This window comes from Grus americana, chromosome 18 (genome assembly GCF_028858705.1).
Source record: "Grus americana isolate bGruAme1 chromosome 18, bGruAme1.mat, whole genome shotgun sequence".
NCBI lineage: Eukaryota > Metazoa > Chordata > Aves > Gruiformes > Gruidae > Grus > Grus americana.
Genome location: NC_072869.1, coordinates 11,598,968 through 11,624,903, shown reverse-complemented (window position 1 = coordinate 11,624,903; position 25,936 = coordinate 11,598,968). Strand labels below are relative to the sequence as shown.

General features: G+C 47.7%; 1 protein-coding gene across 1 annotated transcript in view; it reads right to left on the bottom strand.

Annotated features, from left to right (window-relative positions):
* STX8 (syntaxin 8) overlaps positions 1-25,936 on the bottom strand; it is a 103,648-nt gene that overhangs the window by 11,413 nt on the left and 66,299 nt on the right. The window lies entirely within an intron of this gene.

Genomic DNA, 25,936 nt, shown 5'->3' with positions numbered 1-25,936 from the left:
AAACAAATGGGAGAAAAAAAATAGAATAAAATGAAAGGACAGCTCTGCTGGCCTGGCGCCGAAGGGGACATCTGCCCGCGTCCATCTGCCGTCAGCCCGACGCCCCGGTCTTTGTTTTTGGTAGGGTCAGTTTTCTGCCATTATAGCTCCCTGAACTGCCTCACCAGGACACCGGTCCCAGTACGAGGAAAAAGATGGGAACATGGGGAGAGGGAGCAGGTAACCACTAGCTCTGCTTAGATGCAGCAGTAAATTGTCCCGTTAGGCTCTTAAATCACTTGAGAAAGTATTATCTTTTGCCTCTTCCTTTGTTTTTCTCTCGAACAAATGCTGGGATTACTCACTCCCTAGTTAGATGGATATATTGCAGTGCCAGAACGCTTCCGAAATGTTTAAAGGATCAACAACTAAAGTTATACGTGAAAAAAAAAAAGAAATAAAAATAATCACAGCTCAGTCAAATGAGTGGAATAAGCTGCAGCAACAGAACTGCAGTTTTACTGGTCTATCTGAACCTGCGAGAGGAACTTTACTAGCAAGACATTGATCAAGGAAAAGAAGTTATAGCAGAGAAAAAAAAAAAAACATACAGTGTTCATACCAAGTCATTTAAGGTCAGATTAAGTGTTCTTGAAGTCTGGTCCATGTGTCTTCTATTTAAAAAAGTGCCCTGCTTGCACAGGAATTGTAAGAACTTCTGAAAATGGGATGCTGGCTCCTAAGTCACTTGGATACTTGACCGCGTGGTCAGGAGGGTTGAGATTTACATACAAATTGCAAAGCTTCTAAATGGCTTCCTCAGAGCAAGAAACGGGGGTGGAAACGAGAGAATATTTAATGATTAGTTCCTTATGGCTCCGACATTCTTGAAGCATATTTCTTGCAGTCCCTGGAACACTCCTGCATTCTTGATTGCAAAATGGCAATAAGTGATTTCCTTTAAAAGCCTTGCCTTTTATTGGAATACTAAAAATACCCCACTAGCCCCACTCCACTCCACTCTCTCTCTTTCCTGGACAGGCACCATCAACCCTGATGTATTCTATTTTGAAGACGGCAATAAACATTTCAGCATGGGCCGTTCAATCCACTCCATAATAGATCTTGCATTTCCAGTGGAGCCCCTACTAGCACCATAAATCATCTTTACACAGACTTAAGTATGAGAAACTCCAGCTCAAAACCAGCATGGATTTTTTTACTTCGTTTTCAAAATTAAAAATGGGTACAAAACAGTTGGGAATTAAATGACTGGTAACTTTAAACGTGAAACTACTGGGACGACCCTGTAAAACAGGGCAGTTGTGATGGTTAGAGCCGCGTGGTGCGGCGCTGCTCCAGTCAAGTCACTTGGCGTAAACCTACCTGGAAGACGATGCTTGGTGGGGTGAAGTTCAGAAAAAATTGTCTACACATCCATTACATCTGAACAAACGTGGGTTTCAAATCTGGGATACTCTGGCTGTCACGGAGTTTAAAAGCCACAGATGAAGATTAATTACACACCATGTCTGAACCGGTTACACGCATCTAATACTCCTTTTGTTTTTCCATTCTACGTGGACTTAAAAGTCTGAACTGTTCTCCCGACTGCCTCGCTCATTATGTCTCTCTCCATCTGCTACAGACCTTGGAGAATAGCTCAAAGAGGTAATTTCAGGTACACGATGAGGAGGCTACCACATAAACCACAATTTTATCATTAATGTTCTTGACTGAGTCGAGGAGCTTCTCCAATAAAAGCGGTTGTGCAATCAGGAGCTAAGACCAGCTAAGTGCAGGATGCAACCAGCCTTCCTCAGCCTTAAACATCGAAGTCTTCATGTAGTCAAGAGCCAGAAGGGACGTAATTCAGAGCCCCAGCGCAGGCTCCAAACACAACCCAAGGGTTTCCTGAGTATCGGTCTGTCTGTCCGTTAGGAGGTTTGGCTGGACAAGGTGACCAAGTGGCTCCTGAGCGGTGTCGGCCCTGGCACAATTACTGTTTTCCACATCAAGGGAGTCTGCTGGGAAGTCTGAGCTCACTGAACAAATCTGCAGGTCACACCACAACTCCGTTACAGCAGTCGCCCTCCCATCACCCCACAAACTACAATCAGCTCAGCAGCCACCGGCTGATGCTCCGTACATCCAATGAACTACACGCCGTAGCTTCGACTTGAACACAAGCCTAATTAAGGTGGGAGATGCTTAGTTTTCTACCTATAAGTCCCAGGGGGAAGTGAACCTAACTTTGTCTGTTGGCAAACTAGTTTTTGATGGTGCTTGGTCTCATTGCCTGCCCACTGCTGTCACACGGATGGTGAGCTCTCTGCTCCATGGGACACAGTTAGCAATAGGCTTTGCTTAGCGTCAGCTTCTCTTTCGTGGATAAGTCCATCACACTTCACTAAGCCCTTCCCCACCTGCAGCAGGGCTCAAACAGGAGGGTCTGCATGAGGAAACTGCACTTAGACTTGGTTGACTCATTCCATGAATTTGATATGGGTGAATCCAGTACCCCAACAGCAAGATCTGGTGACTGCAGCCAGGATGTGCTCTTCTGAAGAGAACACTGGAGTCATAAATCATAAAACCATCAGGTGGAAAGGGACCACGGCAGGTTCTAGTGCAACCTACTGCTCCAAGCAGGGTCAGGTTAAGGAGCTGGACTTGATGATCCTTACGGGTCCCTTCCAACTTGGGATATTCTGTGATTCTAAGACCAGACTCAGACCACGTTGTTCTGAGCTTTTGTCAACCTGAGTCTTGAAAACCTTTAAGGATGCACCACTGCTCAAGAAGCACACACCCTGGATTCTCCCCGGATGAAACCACACCAGCTCTGCTCATTTTCACAAACAGGCTGTGCTACTCTGAGGAAGTTACTCACTAAGCCACTAAAACTACTTCAGGAAGAACAGCACAGTATGGACAAGCCAAAGAGGTAACGTTCAAGTGGGCGAGTGCTTCTCATCTCAAATACAACGCTGAGAAAAAGGGAGAAAAACCTTGACATCTTTCAGATTGCCTCTTTTAACATTTAAGAAGATTCTTAGATGGGGCTTCCTTGATTTCAAAGTCAATACCTATTAAGACAAATAAAGTGTTTCACCCTAGTTTCTGCAGAAGCGTATCAGCCCGCACGTACAATTCTTGACACAGATATAGCTGGGGTTTTTTGTTGAGAATAGTGTTTTCACAATTCAAAGAACAATCCTTCTTTTAGAAACTTGCTCAACCTTTGGCAATCCAACCTAATCAGCACACAAAACTGCAGAAACCAGCAACCAAATACTTATTAATACCATTTACAGCTGCTAACAACTGTAGGAACCTTCTAAAAATGCCAAGGGAAACAGGGTGGGTGAAACAATCCCTCACAAACAACCGAGCCAATAAATACAGAACTGTGATAAGAAATTAGGTTTGACTTGCATAATCACTTTTAAAAGTTTTTGGTAAATGGAGTCTCAAGAGCAGGAGGCTGATAAAATAACACAGTTCAGTAGCGATGCGAAAGTTTCATGCCGATGCAGTAGGGAATCCAATCCTTGGTGAATTCTTGAAATCATTTAGATGTTAACAGAAGTTTCTTCTCCAAAAAAAGAAGGCAAGGCATCTCTAAAAGCCCACACACAGATCTTTGACTCCTATATGCTGGTGTTCTACACAAAACTATTTTGGTTCTGGAAGACTGCATTGTCTCATGTGTCAGGATGCCTATTTTATTTTATTTTATTTTTTAACTTCTGACTTGAGCAGAGCCAAACCTGTACAATTTATACAAGTGCAGTACAAGAGGTCCTCTCTCATTTTGTATTAAAAGAAAAAAGGAGGAAGAAAAACCACAATGTCATTTCATCTCAGTACCTTCCTAAAACTTGAGAAGTTTATAAGCTCCTAACTCCAGATCTCTCCTTTTGCCTTCCCACATGACAGCTACAAGCTGCCACAGCAGCTGCACAGTAAACGTCTTCAAAGGAAATAAAGAAATAATTGCTCTCAGAACAAAGTGCAGGGGGAAAATCTGGCCGGGGTGACACGAGCAATGCAGGGCTGAGCACACTGCACCCAGGGCAGCGAATGCAGTACGTGTTAGAGCTACAAGCAACCGCTCCGCATACTCACTTGGCAACGGAGACTTTTGTTGGTAAGGGAGAAAGGCAGCAAAACCAGAAGAGCACTGGGAGAACCTACAGAAGGCGGGATGTTTCGGAAAGCCATTTTCAGAGATTTTTGCATCGTATTCTGCTGTTGGCGGACGCTTCCCTTTTTCAGCTCCTTAAGGTTATTACTAGATACGTGCGGGGGTTGGCACAGAGAAAAAATAAATACATAAAATCAAGAAAAAAATGGGCTGTGTAAGGAACATAGCCTGTTATCAAACGATCAACAAGGATAAAAATACTTGGGAGCAAAAAGAAGCTGCCTGATTTACTAAATATTTTTTTTTCTCCTTACATCTAATCCCATGGTTAAATATACAGAGCTTATTCCCCTCACGCTTCCAGGGGGAGAAAAAACCCACACTGCAGAGAGGCCCATAAATCGCCCTGGATCATTTGTCTGAATCCTGCTCGTGCCCCGAAAGAGGGACGCTCCATATGCTTTTGCAATAGCTCTGTTTTGATAGTATTACCAGGAGTGTCCCTTATTAATCACGTTGCCACTAAAAGTCTCCCTGGAGTATTTGCTTATCCTATACTTTTCTAAACTGTTTCAGTTTCCTCTTAATTTATTAAAAGCTCGCAGAAGATGACCATAGTTAAAGCTAACCTTTGCTACTACAAAACTGGAAGGAAAAAAAAAGGGGGGGAGAGGGGGAAAATCACCTTTAACCATGAATTTTCCCCTATTCCCCAGGAGAAACTCCCCCCCAAACATGCTGTTTCAGTCTTTGTTACGATCCTCTGAGCGCTTCCAAGTTGTGAAGCCTGAGATATTGCTATTTAAGGTAGCATTAACATTCAAGAAACACTTTCCTGGATGTTCCTATTTGAGTCGAGATCATTGGAAGAAATTTGGTATTGGCTCAATCCTTCAGTGCCCTGAAATCAATGAGCTTATTTCAGCCTGTAAAGTGTTCTTAAAGACACGCTTAAGTGCTTTGCTGGATGAAGAACAAAGCACTTGGCACCCCGCAGAACTGAACCCTGCTGAGGTGCGAGGCGTTTCCAAACATTTCTAATTAACTAAAAGAATCCACAATTAAGAAAGTCGCAGTCACTTGGTTGACAGAATAAAGGCAATGTTTTGCAAAGCATCCCGTGTTCCCCGCTCCGGCAACACGCACCCCTTCACAATACCGGACACGGAAAGAGAAACGTGGGCTATAAAGAGCAAGAGAGTATCTGGGCGTCCTTCGAAAATTCAGCGGTGGTACTGAAATCCAGCCCCACGCCTGGGCTTCGCAAGGTCCCTGCTTCTAGGCTGGGCTTACGAACAAGATGGAGTTTGCTTGAGCTGGCCAGAAGACCCTGCCCTGCTCCCACGTGTCTTGGCTTCGTTAGTGCCACGGATCAACCAGCCCCGCAGGAAAGCTCTGCTCAACTTCTTATCTTGGATCTAAAGATGGGAAGATGGGCCTAAAAGGAACGAAAAGCGGTCTCTGCAGGGCAGAAGAAAATGTTAGGTATGAAAGCTTCAGACCAAGTACACATGGTCTCCAGCTCTGTATAGATGGTCAGGAAGATCCCCATTTATCCCCTAGATTTTACATTGTTTGGAGGACTCTGATGTCTGCAAAACATTAACTCAAACCAAGTGGTACAATTCTGCTAGAATTACACTTTTAAGCCAACGACGTCCTTCTGAGTCAGAAAACAAACAGGCTTTTCAATGCACTTTTGTAGTTGCAATGTGTATTTCATTCTTATTTTCATCCAGCTTATACAAAGATTAGATAAATTATTTTTCATGTTTATCCTTCCCCGTGAAAAGCACAACTCACCTGGGTGCTATGCTAACAAAAGCTTGACTTATCTGGGCACAGGACATCAGGAAGAGGCCCCTTGGTCTCCAGGCCCTGATCCTACAAACGGATAGGCACCGTCCATCTGCTGTCAGCTGGACTCTGCGTGCACGCGGTCGTTCCCATTGGGAACTGCGGACAAAGCCTCAAAGACCTGTGAAATCTGTGTAGAGGAACAGACCACCTTCAGCTGGAGAACTCAACAGGGATTTTCCACCTGTGGTCCAGGTGGACACCCCACCGGGATCCAAGTTCAACTGGGAGGTCTGTGAATTGTCCAGCACAAGAACAGAAGCAACAAATCAAAACCAGGTTGGAAACCAGAAAAACCAAGCTAGCTCAAGGTTAAGAAGAGGGGGCTGAACCTCAACATCTACACCGACCTTTGGCAGCCCTGAGCTGGAGACCAGAGTGCGGTTAAGGAGAGAGACGCTGATGTAAAGGTGCTTGCTGCTCTGCACACGAAGCTCTCTGAGATGATCTCACCTCTCAACCAACAAGGGAAAAACCCACACCACGACTCCTGCGTCGTGTCACCAGGTAGAGCCATGCACGAAAAATAACATTAGGAGAATTTTTGTTTGCTCGTTTCATCAAATCCTGCCTCAATCACTCCAAAAGTTTCTGACTGCACACACAGCATTATAACAGAAATAAGGTCATCTGCAAATGGTTAACGTAATGCACATTAGGTGCAAACCACTGGGACTGCAGTAAGATGCTTGGCAGCATTTGGTTTCAAGCAAGCCACAGAACATGGCAGTAATTTAAATAAAAGCCGTACAGTTTATCCAGAGCTTCCCATCCCTTTGCTCCCAACACAGCCCCCCTCTCTCTCTCTCCCCTGTTCTGGGTGCGAGCTGGCCCGAGCTGACCACGTATCACGGAGCCTGTCTCGAAGCAGGAATTTTATTCACAACGTTTGGCTTTAGGAGGAGGGAAATTAAAAACAGAGATGAAGGGATGCTTCTCCTCTTATTTTTGGCACAATGAGGGTTTGGTGTGAGGGGATCCTAATAAAATTTAAAAGTCAATACTTCTGAGGGAGCATTCTTAATTTCTTTTAAAATGAAGATGTGGATGCAGTGATTAGTTTTTGCTCACTAGCAACCTTTTTTTTTTTTTTTAACCACTGTCCACTGTGGTTTTAAAGATTTTGAGTGGAGCTTTTTAGTATGATCAACCGCCAAGAAACATCCCCCAGTTAGCTGCTTTGGTCATCAGTCAGTAGCTGCCATTACCACAGCAGTTTCTATCTGCAAATCCAATAATCCTCGAACTACCAAACATAATTTTCCTCCGAGATTAGTTTTAGTGGAGAAAAACATCCTTTGGAAGGAAAAACATTTTTGTTGTTTCAGCCTTATAGCTATCAAAACACATGGCGCGGCCTAGAATCGTAGTCCCCATAAAAACCGTTCTCCAGCTCGGCTCCTCACCAGCCTGCCACCGAACATGGGAAACCATTAACTCAAGCTGCTACAATTAACTCCCAGCATCTTCTTCAAAGACTCAAGACAATCCCGAGCTACTTGTCATGCAAACAACCTGTGAGATTCATTCTCCTGGCAAGGCAAAAGGAGGAGTAAATTACTGAGTTAAGTAGATTACTGGGGAAGGAGTCACACTCTGCAGCCTTATGAGATGATTAGACCCTGGGAAATTCATACGCCAAATCCCCAGGCCCTGGTAGCGCACATTCATTACCAGTTTCAGGATCGACCGCAATCAAGAACCTCCTCTGGCAGCATTAAACATTCTTTTCCCAACGAACTTTCATTTACCTTCCCCCCCCCGCAAAATAAAAGGAAGATTCTGTTTAAAATTTTACAGGGGAAAAAGCTGCAGCGGCGTTTAGTAACTCAGCAGTTCACCACTACGTCGACTCTTTTTTTTGTTTTGTTTTCAGAGAACCATCAGCACTTTTGAAGCAACGATGCTACCAGCACCGTCATCGGCACACGCATTAAAAACCGTAACGCCGCCGCCGCTCTGCGGCTGTACGCGCGCAGCGCTGCCAACAGTAGCGCCCAGGGACTGCAGAGGGGTCTCTGCAAATAAGAGCCCAGCAGTTTTCTGTCACGCGCTTTAATAAATCTGCGCTGACAGAGCGGACGGCAGCTTTTGCAATCCGCGAGAGGAAAAAAAAATTAAAGAAAATCAGATTTGTGGCAAGAGAGCCAGCTGCCGTGACAGGGCTGGGAAACGGCCTGTGCCTTCTGCAGGAAGCTGCAGGAGCGAGTTAAGACGACAAGTTCCCCAATTTGCGTCCGTCTGCCCTCGCGGTAGACGGGCGATGCCTAGCTACGTACTTCACCGTGACCTGCCACGCTACACGGCCTGAGGTTGGGAAATTAATTGCCCGGAGTACTGGGTAAACAGGCAGCAAACATTATTTTTTCCCCACTGATGACATTTTGTGAGGAGCACTGCTGGTAGCGGCAGGTTCTGGGAGAGGCTGTTCCACAGAAACTTCAGACGTAGCTTTATAACGTTTTCTTTTTAAAAGACTCCTAGTTTAACTCGAGTCTATACAGCGTTATTCGGCAACCCTCCATTATCTAGAGAATTACAAATTCTCTATTTTCTTGATCTATATAAAGTAAAGGGCGTAACCCCGTCACGCTGGAGAAGGTGAGAGTGTGCTGAGAGTTCTCCCTCCTACCTGAGGTATTTTTATCAAAGAAATGTCTTTAAAAATATCTCTCAGATAAAGTCTCTTATGCAAGAAGTTAGACAGTTGAGGACTACTGAAGTGCAGTCTGGTTCGATCAAAGGAAACTCCACCACAAGGGACTGTTCCATGCCCTGGTAGAACTGCAGAAAACCAGATGATTGACCCGATGAGAAGGGCTAATCTTCTCAGAAAGCCGCGAGAGGTACGATAGCTATGAAGAAGGAAAGTATAAGGATATAACAGCGGTGATGGGTGCACTTGGGAGCCACCTTGGAAAACGCTGGGGTTACCAAGCCACAGATGAAGTGACTAAGATGTATTCCATCGCCGCAAAGGGCGGTTCACGTCATCTCGGCAAAGTACCAAGGAAAGGAGCCCGCCAGCAGGCTCTACGAAGTGGGGAAGTCCCGATCTGCTGAGCATCAACCACGTCCACACATCTGTGGATAACCTTCAACTGTTAATGCATCAGCTTACCAACCCCCAGGTGATGCCTGCTGATGTGCAGCAGCAGAGGATTGGTAAACACCAGGAACAGCTTCTCCAGTCGTCCTCAGCCCTCCTGCCTCCCCCATGCTCCCAGCCTGCAGGATCCCTGTGTCTGGACCTGCTGCGTCTCCATGCAGAGGGCTGCAAGCAACACCCGAAGGGTGTTTAGATCTCAGACTCTACACGTGACAAGTGCAGGAGACAAGGGGCTGTTCTTGCCCACCGCATCCATGCCTTGACCTCAGGTGGCATTACGAGAACGTGCCTTCCTCTGTGTCAGGGAACCAAGCCGTAACACCCGAGCAGCCACTTCTGCAGAGCAGCCTGGGAAGGATGGACGGGTTACCTCGCAGGGTTACCTCACGGGGCGCTCTGAAGCAATTCACAGCTCATCTGAGCAAAGCATGACAAATTCTGGATCACGTCCCCAAAATCCGACGGTTTAACTCCAATTCCTCTAGCACTTCAAAGCCAGCGCTGCGCTGAGGTGGTCCGAGAGCAGGCTGACAATGTTCCAGGCAGGCATGGAGGACCTGGACACAGCCAAGCCACCAGCACTTGGATGGGGACAACAGCACTGCCCTGTTCTACAATGGACAATATTTATGTTAAGGAGCTACTAAGACAGGTCAACCACTGCAGGACGGAGCCAGCACCAGCCTGGCAGCAAAGGAGAGCAACTCCCCACAGCAATTGCTCCACTGCTACTCCCAGTTCCTCCCTTCATCCCTTATGGCCACGAGGTCTTTTTTTAGCATTCACCTTCCAAGAACCTTGGCAGAAGAGCACAAACCCTACGGGGAAGGCGGAACCAGCCACACGAGTCCACAAAGATGGGAAGCCTGCCTAGAAATAACGTATTTCCTGCCTTCCTGATGCCCCAGTTTGTTCTTGACTAATCCTGAACGAAGGCTTTAAAAGGAGACAGGGGTCTGCCCCACTATCTCGGAGTTACAGAGCCAACTTGGTGTCTCAGGTGAGCTAGACCACCACTAAAACCAGCCACTGAGCAGAAAGGAGCCAAAACTACCCCTTACCTCACGTTTGGCTCTCCTGTGAACCTTGCCAAATTAAGCAAGGAAGCAGACGACTGGAGCTTGTACGTTGTAAAACTTGTTCAGTCATAACCCATAAAAATACCTGAGTGCCCACCTACAGACACGGCACCTCCCTTTTGGGCACTACCACATCAGTCAGGCCACAACCAGCTCAGCTTATTAAGCCATTTAAAATCTAAATACTCCCCAATTCCAAGCCCTTTGATGACTTAACCATCTACTTATTGCCAGAATTAGCAGGACAAAAGATGACCACCAAAAAGCCATCAGCACCCCTTGACCTTCTCATTTATACAGTTGCAAAGGAAAATTAGTTCTACTCTTCCTTCCTTCTTGGCAGATGATCTCTAGCGTTTGGTTCCTCTGGCAGCCAAAACAAAGCATGCATCTTCGCAAGGGGACCAAGCCACCTGGACATCCCAAGAGAAAATTCAATATTTCATGCAATTAGCAAGTACCAGAATTCAACCGGCAATGTGCGCTGGCAGCCCAGAAAGCCAACCGTGTCCTGGGCTGCATCCCCAGCAGCGTGACCAGCAGGTCGAGGAGGGGATTCTGCCCCTCTGCTCCGCTCTGGTGAGACCCCCCTGCAGTACTGCGTCCAGCTCGGGGGTCCCCAGGACAAGAAGGACATGGAGCTGTTGGAGCGAGTCCAGAGGAGGCCACAGAGATGATCTGAGGGCTGGAGCACCTCTGTTATGGAGACAGGTTGAGAGAGTTGGGGTTGTTCAGCCTGGAGAAAAGGCGGCTCCAGGGAGATCTAATTGTGGCCTTCCAGTCCCTGAAGGGGCCTACAGGAAAGATGGTGAGGGACTGTTTATCAGGGAGTGTAGTGACAGGACAGGGGTAATGGGTTTAAGCTGAAGGAGGGTCGATTTAGATCAGATGTTAGAAAGAAATTCTTCCCTGTGAAGGTGCTGAGGACCTGGCACAGGTTGCCCAGAGAAGCTGTGGCTGCCCCTGGTTCCCTGGCAGTGTTCAAGGCCAGGTTGGATGGGGCTTTGGGCAAGCTGGGCTAGTGGAGGGTGTCCCTGCCCATGGCAGGGGGGCTGGAACTAGATGATCTTTGAGATCCCTTCCAACCCAAACCATTCTGTGATTCTGTGATTCTGTGAACCTCCCTTATCTCAACAGCACTTACACAGCATGCAACAGAGCAAGCTTCCAAATTCACCAACTCTTTTATATAAAGCAGACTTTAAAGACCTAAAGCATGACTGTCCTCCTGCACAGACTACACCACAGCCATCAAGTAGCTCCACACTACAGCAGCTCAGTGGACAGAGTCCGGGCTGGAGCAAATCCAGTCGCAGAGAAGTCTCAGCGGAGGATCCCAGCACAGGAACAGCTTTTCATCAGTGGTCAAGGCCGACCGATCTAAACTCCAGATATTCCTTTCCAAGAAAGTTTCTCTCATAGACCATTAACCGCTAATATGCACGCACAAATATGACATGAATGCTTAAAAGCAGACAGCAAAGCACATGGGGGAACAGAATTTATTCTGCGTTCAGCCACCAAAGCAATGAGCATCTCTGAAATACCAAAGGTGATGGTAAACAAGCATAAACCAGTTAATTATGTAGGAAGTAGGATAGAGGACATGGCAAAGTAGCTACACGTCCAATGGAAATATTAATAATGTTGTTATTGCCAAAGTAACCAGTAAAGCAGAAGCAGCAACACTGGGAAAGATGTACAGAAATTAAAGAATTTTAATTTCAGCAAAGGGCTGAGGTGCAACGTGAAGCCTGAAAATCCACTTCTCCACCTCATCTCCCATCTGAACCCGAAGTTCTAACAAAAACCGGAGATCAACTTTAAACAAACATTTAGCCAGCTCCCAAGCTATTTGAGTATCTTGTCAAAACACCCCCCTCAAATAAAGTGTTTCTGAATCAGAAAGCACAGAACGCAAAATTCACAAGAAGAAATCAAATCCTCTCACCTCAGGAGACTGGAAATGTTCCTGTTTAAAATGCTGCGTTCCCCCTGAAAGCATGCTGTAAAACACTCAGTATGAATCATTTGGCACTAGCAGTGTTTTTGTAGAAGGCCTAAACTTCAGGCTTCCCCCCCCCTCGCTTTTGAGTCTTTAATTCAGTATCAAGGTGGGAAATTAATATTTTTGCATTTTATTTAAATGCCAGAAAAACATTTGCTGTTTCTCTAGCAGGAATGAGTCACTTTGGCTCTAATAAAGTGCTTTTCCGAAACTTTTCAGAAGTACTGTCGCCTTGCTAATGCTCTAGAGCTAAATACACAACATTGTCTGCTGGGATCCCCAAAGACATTATAAACACTGCAGTAGTAAAAAAACCCACAGTGCTAAATAAAATCACCAAGCGCAGGGAGAAGCAATAAAGCCGGGAATCTCTTTGGTTCTGAAGAGTTTACACTTTCCAAATTCATCGAACTTGGCAGAGTTGGGAGAGTTATGCAAATCTGTCTGTTAAAAATCTAACCCTCGTGATACGGCATCGTGTTGTATAAAATAACTCGTCTGTTCTCATGGGCAGCCAGAAGCAAGAGACAAAGCAAAGTGGCAAAGATACAAATACCAGTACGAACTACAGATTCCCGTGCTGGAGCACAGGGGAGGGGGGGCAAGAGAAAGCAGTTATCACCTGATATCACACCTGAATTACAGCCACCGTCCTGGAAGTCCTCAGCTGAGGAATGAAAAGTTTACAGAAATTCCTGATAGGTGAATGCTATCCCCATCCCACTCTGCCCCCCCCCCCCCCCCAAATCACCGCTGCCAAGTCCTCATCCCCAGCTACCTCGGCCAAGCCCTGACAGCCCTCGCTGCTGCTCTCCAACATCCACAAGAAGTTCCCTCATCTCAGCATCCATCCAAACTACTGTCTGGGCTCTGCATCAGCCCGACCACCTCCCTCTCCCACCTCAAAACGGTACCAAAGCTTCTCCTTGGGTTAATTTGCAGTCTTCCAAAAAAGTAACAGAGCAACACGATGAAGCCCAAGTGTTTCAGTCTGGATGCAGAGACACGAGGCTTCTCCAGACGCACGCCAAAGGCCACCTTCAGCCGCTGCACCGAGAGTACTGGGCCACCGGGCTGGGACCAAAAGCCACCCCACGTCTGCGGGAGTCGACGGATGTAGAACCAGTTAACCCCAGTTGGCCACGGGGCTTGGACACACAACAGGGCTGGAGTAGAAGAAACTCTCTGCTAGATGCTTGTTAAGCCCGGCAGAAGTGCAAAGACTATAAAAAACTTGCTCCTACCCGTGCTAGCGTTAAAGTCTTCTCTCTGGCTGTCAGCTAAAAGGAGATCAAATCAGCACTGATCATCACGATCAAGAGATCTGGAGACGATGAATAATACAAAGGACTGTGGGGTTTATTTGCAACCGCTCTGGGCAAGCAGGGTGCTGATGGCAAGGGCAGGCACGTTCGCTATACCCCAACCTCAAAAACAAGCCCGTTACTTTGGGCGGGTTCGGGTCTTTTAGGTGATTTCCCAGGCCATTAGCATCACCCACCGCTCAAGCCATCCCTCCGACAGCTAACCACCCGGCCGGCCCATGAAATTTCAAAGCTAATATTCCTCCCCGCGTAAATACACGCAGAGGCATCAGGTCCTCGAGGAACGGTGTTTGCCCTTCCCTGGTGTAACCTCTGACCCTCCATCAGGACTGATGACGGATGCTGCAGGACGCGTACAAAACCCTTCCTTACCCCCCACGAATTATTTTTGTTTCCCCACGCAGGCGGCACAGGAAGGTTGGCCGGCTCTGGGCTCCTAAGAAAGGCTGTCCGCGTGGGAGGGGGGGCTCGCTGCCGCGCACGAGGACTGACCTCCGGCAACGCCCGCCTCGCGCTTGCTGCTGTCTGCAGTTTGGCAACACGGCACAAAAGCGGCGTGCATGTGCGTGCCCCCTCCCGCCCCGGCCCCTCTTCACGGGGGGGCCGGAGCTTCACGCGTTAACGGGTCCCCCTCCAGACAAAGCCCGCGAGTTTCTTAATTAAGTCCAAGTGAAAGATGGCCTAAAAGCATCCCACTTACATCCTCTGAGAACCTTCAGTCTGGACTTCAAACGCAGGCAGCGCGCTGCCCGTCAAACCGCCGCCTTAATAGCCGGTCGACGATTTTTCTCTTGTAAACGGGGAATGCCGTGCCTTCAGCCCGGCCTCTTCAGCCTCCTCTCATCTTCCCTCCAATTTTAGGCATGTCTCTGGGGTATAGAGGGGGGAACAAAGGGACTGCTTGTGTGTCAGAAGCCCTCCAGAGGGTCTGCGTTTCAGTCCACCCTTCTCCAAAGCAGGGCAGCGTCTGGAGAGCTCTTTAGCAGTTTTCGTCTCATTAACATTTCCATGAGGGATCAAAGAATATATTAAAAAAAAAAAAATATCTAAGTACAATTCCTGCTATGGAAGGAGAATATATAAAAAATCTGCTCAGACGCCTTTCCCTGATCCATTGCATTATTAGTAGATAATTGTGTCTTCATGAAATCAGCTTTTATTCCCACTGAACCCCGCGAAACTCTCCGCAAATCTGTCCCGCCAAGCCCCCGCTCCCCCGTACTTTTTCCATCGTCGGGGCCGGGTTGCTGTATGTTCCTCCCAAACAGAACCCAATTATTCCCCGGCAGTAAGTCACCGGGAGCAGGAATTGCTTGAATTTTGCCCCTCTGAGCAGCTGCTCGGGGTGGGCTGGGAGATGGCTGCGGCCACGGAGCCGGGAGGAATACTAAAGAAGCACTGAGGCATCGCGTCCCGCGCGGGGGGTGATGGGGTAGGATTTTTCTCCTCGGAGGAAGCAAATCAGTGAGCGTTACGTGTCCAAAATGAGCCTTTTTCTTCCCCCTCCTCGGCTAGTTGCATGCCCAGCCACCATGAGAGCTGCAACCCACCTGAGCACCTTGAAACGGCTTCACCATGGGTGCTGGAAGCGGGGAACCGTGCCCACCGCCCCGGCCCCCGTCGCTGCAATTCTTCCCCTTCTCATTAGAAATGCCCGGCAACATCCCGCAGACAAAGCCACGGCAAACAAAGTGCGGGGAGAAGGGGGGAAGGGGAGAGAAGAGGATTTTTTTCTTTTTTTTTTTTTTAAAAAGAAAGGAGTGCGGAGGAATTCTTCATTCACTGATCTGTAGAATACATTAATATCCCGAAGTGTTGGCACAGCCTCTGATGCTCGGGGGACCAACAATGCAAGCAATGACTTGGAGTCTGGGATCTTCAAATAAACCACCCCTGCTGTCATGGCCACCAGGAAAGAGAATAACAGCAATATTAGCTGACCTTCATTTTGTTGTTTCTCCAGACCTGACTGCTAGACCTCTGTTTGCCTGTTACTAGGATTTCTGGGCTGAAAAATGTGAGCATTTCCTAGACGATACAAGAGGCAGTTTATTAGGTAAATAAACCAGACCCTAAGCAGTCGCTTCTGCTTGATAATGAGGAGGGAAGGAAAGGACCAGACCTCCCCGCACCACCTAAAATAACCCCAATCAAGGCTCTATAACTACCACGGCACGCATATTTTTCAACAGACAGTTAATGAACAAGAGAAGGTCATTTTAGCCCAGCCAACTTGTGAGCAAACCCATTTGCTCAGAAAACTACAGGCCATAAAAATCACAGCAGGCACTGTCTGTATCGTATAAAACTGTCCATCTATGGAAGGAGAAACAAGTTTAAAATAAGCGTATTCTTTCAGGCTTCTGACAAAAGGAAGAATCAAGGGGAAAATGTCTATAGAAGAGTCTTGCAAGGAGGGCTGGGAAGGAGAGCGCATGGGACACCTCGCACCGCTCCCTTCCGAGCTCATCTCCAGGAACCGTAGCCATAAACGTGATTAAATTATCAGGCAGACGACGACCCAGGGACAACAATTAAGGGCGATTTCCAAGCCTACAGCACCTCCTGCAAAAGGCTACTGCAGCAAATCAGCGGCAAGTTTTACGACGTTTCCCAACGCATCTCACAGATAAATGTAATAACCAGGCGGTTTTAGAAAGCGTGGCTTGGAAAATGAAGTTTCCACTGAAACAGAGCTACTGGCACTGCTTTCCTTGCCAAAAGGCAATGTTCTGCTGTATTTTTTTATATATAAATGGTAAGTATTACCCAGTAGCTACTGCATGTTACAGTCCAAGTGGGGATGTGGTACAAGACAACCCTAACGCATCAAAAGCCACGAGGGGCACAACCTGACACAAGCGACTCATCTGCAAACCCCGGTTCTCACCAGAATTTCACAGCGGAGTCACCAGCACAAGCTGATCATCCTGCAGCAGAAACAAACCCCAAAGCGAAACAAACTCTTTCCAAAGCAGACAGGCTGTAGATTGAAACAGAGGATCCCACTTTGTTGCTGCAGATCCGTGCACAGGAAAGCGTTGCTGCCACCAACGTCCAAAGCGGCTCGCGGTCAGGTGTGACGCTCCAGCGACACATCTCTGCTTTTATCACAAAGGTTCAGGAGGCACTGCAAGCCCCAGATCCAACACCGGTACGACAGCACCAACGTGAGCCCTGTGTGTCACCTCTGTGCGACATCCGGCAGCGTTGACGCTGAGCAAAGGATGCAAAACCTACCTGAAGCCTCGGGCAAGCAGACAGCTAGCCCACCCTAACGCTACCTGAAGGGCTCCGTTCACCAGGGCTGCGCTCACACCTTCAAGCCGTGTCAGAGTGATGCTGAAGTCACGGACCATAATCTGCAAAAACTACATTTAAATACAGCGTTAAAACTGGGGCTGCTTTATTAAGCTCATGACTTAAAACCCTACTTTACATGCTCGTGAGTTTGGAGAAGCAAATCAGGCTGCGACCGCACGTCCCACCAGACGGAGGGTGGTGGAGCACCTTCTGGAGGCAGCAAGCACTCTTGGACCGGCTCGTAGCAGTGAGTCCAACCCCTCTCATCGTTACCAGATCTGAAACTGCCTTTTCCGTAGCTGCACAATCTTTTACAAGCTTAAGTCCGTGAAGAAGCTCTTCCCCTGGAGTCCTAGCAGGAGGTTAGGTAGCTACGGGCGCTCCTTCGACTGCACCTCGCCCTCTGCTAGGAGGTTGTGCCGGGTCTGGTGCTCTAGCTGCCCTCCATCACGTGAAACGGCACCCTTCGGCACCCTTCAGCACCCTTTGGCACCTACACGCCAGCCCAAACCCGGCTCCTTGCTGGTGCTTCTGAAAATCTCCGTGGGGCTTTTCCCACCCGAGCCCTGCAGCCCCGACCCAACAAAGCTGGTTTCAGCAGCACCAACCACGGCACTGGAGCACAAATGCTCTCCGGTTACGACTGCTCTTGCAGACACAGCTCGTCGGCACGACCGAACGCGCGGCTCCCATATGCTTTCCCAATCCCAACCACCAATCCCAGATGTGCGACATGGTTTAATTAACACTCCTGCTGGAAGCGTAACGCCTGCCATTGCAACGCTTCAAGACGAACGCTGCATGAACATATCTGATTTCCACCTTAACTAAATTATTTTTTTAAACTTTGGCCATCGCCCATCAGACCTGACAACCTCAGAAGCGCAGGGCTCTCTTATTCCTCTTCCCCTTTCCCTGAGGACAGTTTTCTTCCAGCCAGGGTAAGCAGGATTGCAGGAATCCTAATGTATTTTTGCAAAACAAAAAAGATTTGAGATCACAGCCCCTGTTGATTTATATACCCAGTTTCTGGTGGGATCAACATCCTCTGCGCATCTCAGAAAGCCCTGAAGAGATGGCATAACCACTTGGTCCCTAACGAACTAATTTCTCCATTGACCACATCCTCCGTGTATTGTTGTGTCCCTCGAGCGCCTGGGGCCTGTGAAGCAGGATTCCAGATGCTGGACCCTCACTCCGTGTTTGCAGCAGCGTCGTGCTCAGGACAGCAGCGTTGGCTGGGGTGGATTTAGGGTAACAAGATCAAGAGAGGTTAGAAATGGCTTGCTTGGGTATTTGGGAGGCAAAGATTTAAGGCAGAATTTTAAAGTCGTAAGAATTAATACAAACAGTTAACCCAGATGATTTCCCCCCTAATTTAGTTTTAACGTGGCACGAAATCCCCAAGCCAGAACACCGTTGTATTTCAACTGCAGACCGGGTAGAGCAATTATTTTGTCATTGAGCACGTTAGGAAAGAAAAAGGCAGGAGGCAAGTTTCTGCCTCTTTGGTAATGTACAAATTAACACATTTCAGCACCATTTTCAGAAATATAAATTAATGATTTAATTCTGCAACATGTACCCTTGGAAACCAAGCTGTAAGCAGTCGCCCTTGGATATTTCACACAATTCCCATTTTTTTCAATATTCAAATACAACTAATTGCTTGCCCTTTTGGAGTGACGGACAGCTTGAGCGAGCAGGCTGCCCAGGGGCTTATTTTACCACCAGATTTGTACAATCCCGCTACGTGGGTTGACAACAGCTGCTCTAAATCTCCTGATAGGTATGAACAAGCACTGATGAAGTTCAGTCTGTTTGAACAGCTGCATATGCAAATGTAATTAAGAAGATGTCTACTGCCTTTTGCTCTCCTCTCCATGCCCCCCCCCTTCTCCCTCTCCCCTTACTCTGTCTCCTAACGGGGATGGTTGCCATTTCATCGCTTCAGACTTGAACCCGTGCCTGCTTTACGTCTCACAACCGGGTCCCGGCAATGCCACTCTCCAGCTCCCTCTACCATCATTCAGGGTGTCCGTAAAGTTAGGGTGCAGCTACCGAACAGCTGATTATTTTGCGCCCTCGATGCCCAAGCATCGACGCTGCCGCTTGAAAAGCAAACCCCTTGTCAGCGTATCGCGGCAAAGTGATTTTCCCACACCGCATTTTACGCCGATGAGGTTGCGACTGCTCTCCATCCCTTATTTATACTACACTTGCTGCGCAGCCTCAAGCGAACCACTCCGCTCGTGTCTCTATCTGCAAAAGTTAGCCAGGGAGATACTCTGGGGGCGACCGCAGCCAGAAAAAGCCACATGGGAAGAGGTGACACAGGCGCAGACCCCCCCCCAGTCGCACATACAGCAGGGACCGCTGCTTGAATTCGCCAACCCAGGGCTTGGTGGGAGGACGGAGGCGGCCACGGCGGTTCTGGAGGGTCTCACTGCCAGAGGGCGAATTCTCATTAAATGAAACAAGCTGGTTAACGAAGCCAGGAGGACTGATGCGCACAGAGATCCAGGTCTTTCCCTTCAAAGTGATGCTATCTGGGATACATATCCCAAAACTACACGGACTGAGTGGCGGCCGCGTGTCCAGCACCGGAGAGGAACCGCAGCATCCGCACGACTGCACCGCGGAACGGGTGAAGTTGATGTGAGCAACCCCGAGCCTGCCCGCCTGACCTCAGCAGGACGCAGGCTGCAGAGCCAGCTGAAGAAACACTAATTAGAACATGAAACTCAATGGTAAACAGGGTAGAAAACAATGGGACTGTCCTGAAGGGAAATCAGATCAAACGGAGCTAATCAGGTTAGCCCGGTAAGATAATGAATTTTCTAGACAAAGGAAGCGTGATAGATCCCATCCACGCAGACTTCAGCAAAGCACTTGATACAGTGCCACGTGGGAAATCAGTAAACGAAGATGATGGGGATTAGCAGAACTGTAAGGCCAGGAAACTGGTGAAAGGCGAAGCAGTGTTGAAAGAAGGATCAGAATGGATGGAGGTCACCAGTGGAGCTCCTCAAGGAATGGTCAGGAGACTGATCTTATTAAATATTTTTATTAATGACCTTGGCAGAAAAAGTAAGTGTGCTAATGAAATTTGCTGACGACACAAAGTTGGAAAGCAGCATCGGCGCAGAGGAGAGCTGGGACAGCATACAGGAAAAAAATGGATAACTCTGAAGAGGAATGGCGGGAGGTTGAAATTCAAGGGGATGAAAGAGGAAGCCACGCACTTGGGACAAACAATAGTTTCTGCTATGAGTTGGAAAGAAAATGAACTCAGGTGGAAAATGTTCAAGAATGAGAAAGGCGCAAGCAAACAGCTCAGAACAAAACTGAGGCACCAACACGCTGTAAGTGAAATATTTCCAGCAGCCAGAGAAGCGTTAAAGCCGGTGGACAATGCAGTGCGAGAAGGCTCCGGGGACGCTGCAGTCGGTTCTTCTGATTAAAAAAAAAAGTTTAAGTAAAAAGAAGTGTAAAAAAGGGCTTATCAGAAAACAGAGAGATTAATTTAGGAGATTAAAATGTAAAGATGCTTGTTCAGCCCACAAAACGGAAGCCGGGAGGGAACACTGGGTGATCTCTTAGACACACGCATTTGGGGGAATAAAATAAAAAGGGGGAAAGAACTATTCAAGACACCAGAACAAGGGTTGCACGTGGGCAACATGAAGTATCCCTGACAAGTCCAGGCTGGAAATAAGTTTATGACCATTGCAGCCTTCCAATAGGAGTAATGGGGGGGAAAAAACAAGCTTGTTCTCAGAAATTTATCTTGAAGGGATCCTATGACCCAGAAGGCTCTTCCCGTCCTTTCCTGCTAAACACACACAGAGCCGACACCACCAGGAAAGGCCGTGCTCCTCACCTGGGAAGAAATTCGTAAAGCAACTCCGAAACACGTGGTTTTTTAAAAAAAAAAAAAGTTTATAACTGCTCAGGTCCAAGTTCTTTCATCAGTTGAATCCATTTCAACATCTCAGCATGAGCAATTTCAAGCCAAATACTTAAGCTGTGAGTACAGCACGTGTGAGGAGGAGGAGGAGGCACAGAGAGGGCGCGAGCTGGCCGGCGGGTACGGAGGCACCGGGGGAGTGAGGACCAGGCTGCTGGGCACACGCCACCAGCAACAGCATCACCTAAGCACCACGGCTGACCGGGTTTCGGTGTACTGCCGAACGGGAAAGCACCCTTTGGGATGCTTCTTCACACCCTTGGTCATCCCCTGAGCTCCTCGCCTGCTCCTCGGGGGCTCAGAGCTAACGAAGCAGAGGAGAAGTGTTTCATACTATGGGGAAACAAGACGGCAAGAGAACAAACGAACCAGAAGTCCTCGAGTAGCACCGTGCCGAAATTACTGGACCTGTTTGTTTAAAAGTTGTTCTATTAACATAATTAATGAAGCCACATTTCCCACTATGTCCCTAAGCTAATCTGCTCTGAGGCTTCTCTGCTGTCTAATGAGACTTGAGCTCACCCCGCCTCCCCCGCCTCAACGGAGCCCTTAATTGGGTCTCTCTAATGAGGATACATGCCCAAGTAAGCTTGTAGTTACTTCTTATGTTTGTGACCTCTATCTCCAACTAATTTCAGCTTCAATTAGCCACGGGGTTCAGAAGTCAGTGGGGCAAGGTGGGAGGAAGAACGCAGGCGCAACGGGGCCGCAAACCCATCGGTTCCTCCCGAAATCAGGCTCACCTCCGGCAGACCTAACCCGCGCTCTCCCGGTGAAGGAAAACAAGCTGTACGAGGGGAAGAAAACACTTCAGGGAGCGCAGGTGATAACTACAGCATGAGGTAGCAAGACTGGTTCTGTAGGAGAAGGGGAGGAGGAGACAGAAAAACCCAGATGAAACTCCATCTTCTGCTCCATGACCAGCAGCTGCCCCTCTGGTCCTGGGAGGGTGGAAGCGCCGATGCCTTTAAGACAGCGGTGACAGCGGCGACGAGCCCAGTTTAACCAACAGATTCATGGCTCTTCCGCTAAAGTTTCTTTTCAAAGCTTTCTTGCAGGGGTAACAGAACAAACTTTTCAACATGTAATTGCTTAAAATGGAAGAAAGCGAAGGAGGGGAAAAAATTAAAAAAAAAAAAAATTAAAAATCCGGGAAATATATAACTTGCCAGGCCAAGACAACTCATCCTGAAGCAGCACGGACAGGTGACTTGGAGCCAGGGCAGTTGTCAGAGCAGCGCTGGGGAGGAATATCGGTGTAACCTCTCCGAGAGTCAGATTGCAGGAAAGGTTGATTTAATGGCACACTACACCAGCTTCTCCACTGAGAAAAAAAAATAACGGATGGGGACTTGCTCATCTAAACACACAGCGTACGTCAGAGGAACAAACCTGAGTAACTGCCATCCATAATTTATAAAACAAATTAAATCCATGGCAAAAATAACCATAATTAGAACAGAACGATCGTAGAATCTGGCAGGAAAAGGCCCCAGCATGCATGAATCATTATTTTCTAGAGGAAACCTTATATAATCCAAGTTACTCTGTTTTAAAACAAATTAAACCGTCCAAAAACTCCAATTAATAGGTTTGGCAAAGCTCTGTCTTTAATTCAGGTATTTTGGTGATTTGCTAAGATTAAAAAAACCTACCTGGTACCGACTAACATTACCGTAGTCTGCACCCTGCTTTTGGCATCTCCTCTACCTGGGGCCGGAGGGAGGCGATTAGATTGCAATGCCATCTTGTGGAATAGGAGAAAACGAAAGACGGGGAAAAAAAAAAAAAATAAAATTGCTCAGCCGCCACTTTGCGATTGTGTATTATTTTACAGGGGACAGACAGTGGCTCAGCAGGGTACGGTCGGTGGTTGCTTCTCATGTTCCTCCTTCATCTGAAAGGTCAGAGGGAGGCACCTGCAGAGACACGCTCTGCTTCCCTCGCGCTGCTTGGAAGGGGATGGACACGCCTGCCAGAAATTAGAGTTTGGGTTTTTTTCCCTTTTTTGCTTGTGTTTAGCCTTTAATATAACAAAGTCACAACCTTCTCTGCTGCTGCCCCAGGAAACCAGCCTTCCTCCTCGGCTATGGGAGAGCCAGCGAGAAGAGCGACTTGGGTAGGATCAGGAGTAGGACCACACCGATCCCCCGGATCCGCCCCCAGTCCATCGTATAGGACCTGCAGAACATTTCTGACTCCATGCATCACACGCCTTGGCTTGAAACCACCTTTAATTTTTTTTTTTTCCCCTCCAAAATTGGAAATTTTGAAAATTTTTGGAAAATGTGGAAATTTTTTCCAACTGGAATCGGAATGGGTGGGATGGCAGTTAGGCTATCTCTACCCAGGAAAGCCAAAAATACTGAAGGAGTCAGTCTTTAAGGTATTGTGGCATTTGCCGTATCATCAGATTGTCCCAGCTCAAGGGTTGGTTTGGGGAAAGTTTGTTTCCCCCCTCTCCCCTCGCATCTCAACCACAATTATACTTCCATTTCTTTGCTTATTTTTCAATGCAGTTCTTAAGAGGACATTCTGATGGTTAAAATTTCTACATTTCTAATTCTAATAAAAAAGTTAGCAAGAAATGCTTACTGAACCTACACAAAAAAAAACCCCCAAAGGTTTGGAAACTGGGAGAGAGTGGGGACAAACAAACCCAAGAGAACCAGTGTAAAACTGGAAAGTCAGGATTGTGCACACAGACACTTGGTAAAGGCAGCCTAACGTTTGATGAACGATTTGCACATACATTTTGGTGAAAGCTCAACACGAATTTCTGAAATCTAAGAAATATATATGCCCTAATATCCCTCCTAAACGCCCTGCGTACGCTGGGAAGAAATAAAACAATGCCAAGCAGCGTGCAAACGTTTGTCTGCAGTTGACTGATGATTTTCAACAATAATTTCAGAAATGCAGCAGATTTGAGTATATCCCATGATTATTCTGCCGCTGCAGTCCCTGGGAGTTCCCACTGACACCAGTGTGGGGCTGCCCGGGGCCACCAAGGGAGACGGGCTGCAACCGGGACAGCCTTCGTCGGGCAGAGGCAAGGGGTGGGACTGTCAACGGCTCTTGAGTCAGCCAGAGAAACGGCATTGAAAATAAGCTGCAAATGAAACAACCCACCCGAAACAACCTGGAGGTTTCTGCCAGGGCTGCGTACGGCCAGAGGCGCGGACGCTGCTCTCCGCGTCGCCTCCACACCCAGCGATGCCCGTGCCGAGGGCCGGCCGGCCGGCACATCAATCATGCCGGTCGCTGGAAACGACCTCCAAAGCTTGAAACGATATTTGCATGAGAGCGAGACGTTGAAATATTGATTAAAGTTGGATTTCATCAGCAATACTTTGATTTTATTATTATACTGGCTGCTAACAAAGACACACCCATTAATGCGTTACATTCTTGCTCGTAAAAGGGTGATTATTCCACTATTCATGCCAGGCTGCTCCGCTTGTATCCACAGCCAGTGGCTCCAGTACAGGCACTCATCAGAAAAATAAAAAGACATCCTGATTTCAAAAATGAGGCAAAAACATGAAAACAGGCACACGCTGGAATAGTGGAGGCCGGGTCCAGGCAAACGTCTGCGTCCCCGGGGAAGGAAGGGGTGGGCGAGGGGGAAGACTGAGCACTTCACCCCGGTTTAAAGCCAAAGTGCTGAAACTAAAGAGTTACTGAAGATTTTATCAATTCAAATGAAATGCTGGAGGAGGGAAAGAAAGCACTTTGAAAAAATTACCTAGCAGGTGCCAGTTTTCCCGCTGCTTGGCTTTGTGCAAGGAATAATTGTACGTACGCGGAGGGTTTTTCTGATCTTAATATACTAGTTAACTTTCAGCGCCAGGGATAAGGGTGGAAAAGGGATGGGAAGAATGTCATTAAAGCCTGCGTCTTCCAGCATTATTGTTCTAAAACTCATGCTCAGGCAGAGTAGAACAGCTATCTGAGGCAATATCGTGTTTACATATGCCCAAATTGTTATGCAAACACAGGAAGACCTATTGGAGCAGAGGGAACAGGCACCGAGAGGCAGCGCTTCTCACCACCCCTTGCAGAAAAATGTTTTTCAATGTGGAAAGGGTGAGAGAGGTCACCCCCAAGGAATCCAGCCCTGGATCCTCCCAGCCTTCGCCTCTCCCATCCTCCTCCTCCTCCTCCTCCTCCTCCTCTCAAATTCCCCAGCGCAGCCAGCATGGGTTTCCCAGTTAAAGAGACAGGCTCATTATCCGGCAACATTGTCTGGGGGCTGCATTTGCATGAGGGACCTGAAAAGGGGGAGAAATACCGACCGAGGGAGAGGTTGTCCTGTCTGAAACGGGATTCACTGCCTGCCTACGCAGAAAAGGAAACCACGGGAATCAAGGGGAAAATCCGAAGGCACACAGGGGTACTCGGCATCATTCACGTGCATCCTGCGTCAACGTTAAAGATCTAAAATTTAAAAAATCAGTCCTGAACTCAGCACTCACGCCTTTAATTCTGTCCATATTTGGTACAAGAGAAATCGGAGACAAATGCCTCTGACAAGTCAACTTCAACCTCCAGAAGAGACCAAAGGTTTTCATCAACCTACATCAACCAAGCTTTCAAAAAGTTATCACTGATGAAGAACCAAATAAATCTCTGAAATATATCGTCAGCGCTTGAAAAATGTCTCATTGCCAGTCCAAGCTCGGTCACTTTTGCTGCTAGATCATCACTGTGCAGAAGAAAAACTCCCCACCAGCCAGAAACCTTCTCTCCACCCAGATGTGTGACCGAGTCAGCTCTCAACTGTCTCTATACTAAACTACGTAAGCCAAATTTCATTAACATCTGGCTGTAAGTCACATTTCTACAGAGCAGTTGTTCTTGTTAGCATTTTGAGTCCTTCAGAGTGCCAAAAATGAACCACGGACACCAAAAGTGGAGATGCCATTTCCAGAAGGGTGTCTCTACCACCCGCTCCCCACAGACACGCTCCCCCCGTCACTCCTCGTGTCACTCATCCCCCAAGACACAGACGTCTCCGGCCGTCGCCCACAGCATCCTCCCAGTCATTGCTATCAAACCCCCAGTTCCTCGCGCTACGGAGGAAACCTGCCTTCACTCCCCTGAGATGTATAACCTCCCTCTGGCTATATGGAAAGGGAAGCCAGTTTGGCTGG